Source organism: Setaria italica, chromosome IV (genome assembly GCF_000263155.2).
Source record: "Setaria italica strain Yugu1 chromosome IV, Setaria_italica_v2.0, whole genome shotgun sequence".
In the NCBI taxonomy this organism is placed as follows: domain Eukaryota; kingdom Viridiplantae; phylum Streptophyta; class Magnoliopsida; order Poales; family Poaceae; genus Setaria; species Setaria italica.
In genome coordinates this window covers 5121040-5122877 of record NC_028453.1, presented here as the reverse complement: position 1 = coordinate 5122877, position 1838 = coordinate 5121040, and positions in this window count along the sequence as shown.

Below are 1838 nucleotides of genomic sequence, written 5' to 3'. Positions count from 1 at the left end.
CCACCCCCAGAGGCCAGAACCATGGCCACGCAGCTCCTCGGCTCGCCAAAGCGCCACCACGTTCCAGGCTGGTGAAGGCCCGGCTTGAGCCGCCGCTCGGCGCCGGCGCGTGCACGGCGCGGCGGCGGCGGAGCTCAACGGCGATGACTGCTCCGCTTGAAGACGCTGGCAGTCTCGCCGCCGCTTCCTTCGAGACCGCCTCACCCTGGTGACGCTGTTGGACAGTCTGCAGCTGCAGATACTCGTTCCTGTGGCTGTGGGGCGTGAACGCGTCAGCGACGCGCGGCCGGCACCGGCAGCTGGCGCGACGAGGCCATCGCCCAGCAGGCGTCGCACCGGGCTGGTTTCCATCGTCCCGTGGTGTTGACGCCGGAACTTGGTCGAACCACCGCCGGACTAGGCCCGCGGAACAACACCCGCGCGCCAGCGCCGCCTTCGAGCAGGACAGTGTCCGCCTTCGTCCCTCCGAGGCTCCGACCACGTACAAGCGGCATCGAAGAGAGCTACGAAGCTTTCGTCGTCGACGACGTCGTGGAGGCGGCCGAGCTGGACAGGTGCTCCGTGATCTCACGATGGATAACGCGGCGTGCCGCACTACGATCCGGTGAGCAGCTAGAGCCTGGAACGCGGCCGGTTTGCTCCGGCAAGCTGTGGAGCGCAGCAGAGGCGGCGCGCGCGGTGCCCACGTCCAGGCTGGGGGTGGACGGTATTTCACATACCGTCCATCCCCTGGGTCCCTGGAAGCCGTCCGATCGCACGCCTGTGGCCCAGATTCGGCAGAGCAGCGACCGGACCTGTTCGTTTTCTCGATTGGGAGCCGCAGGGCTAGCCCAGGTCGCGGATCGCCCGAGGATGGCGCAGCGGCGGAGGTCCACGGCGACGGCTCTGCTGGAGGACTTGTTCGCCGGCACGAGCTTGGTGCAGCGGCGGAAAACGGTTGGTGTCGTCGCCGCTCGACCTCGCGGAAGGCACAATCGCATCTGTGAGCCGGCGCCGGGCGCGGCTCAAGCAGGGGTCATGCCAGCCGATGCGAGCCCCGGCCGTGGACTCGACGGATCCAAGCACGCTGATTGAACCCTCTTCGAGTCTTCGACTACCACAGAGAGCTCCGAAATTTTTCGGTCGCGCGAGCAGCAGTGCAGACGTGCAGCACCGGGAACGCGGGGGCGCTTTGGCGAGCCGAGGAGCTGCGTGCCCATGGGCCTGCCCATGTCCGGGGTGGACGGGAGGCTGCCCGGGTTGGGGGACACATGGAACGTGCGACGGCGCGGCGGCAGCAGGGCTCGGCGGTGACGATCGCTCTGCTCGGCTAGCAGCAGCGCATGCCCGCGGCACCCCCGGCCACCGCGCTCCCTCAGCCAGCTGGTGGCGCCGTCGCCCCCGGCCGACAGCCCCAAACTGGTCGAGCCGCCGTCCTAGCTCGACCCGCGGAAGGCGGAACGGGCCGCGCGCGCTAGCGCCGCCCTTGAGCCGGGCAGTGTCTGCAAGCGACCGCGACGACGCGGCCGTCTTGGTCGACGTCGTGGTCTGGTGGAGGCGGGCGATCGGGCTGTCTGTGCAGCGGCACCGCGATCTCACGGCAGATAACGTACGCGTGGAGCACTAAGATCCAGCGAGCGGCGCCCGGCCGTGCTCCGGCGAGCCGTGGAGTGGAGCAGAGGCGGCGGCGCCTATGCAGGGGGGTGGGGGGGGGGAGTTGGAACCGTTTTGGACTTTTTAGTCAGAGCAAATCTCGTTACACTTCGGATCAAGAGGGACGTTACACGGGATGGGAAAGAACACAAGGATTGGATGAGCGGGGCTGGAAAGCCCACCTCGTCAACGAGATCAAGGTGGGA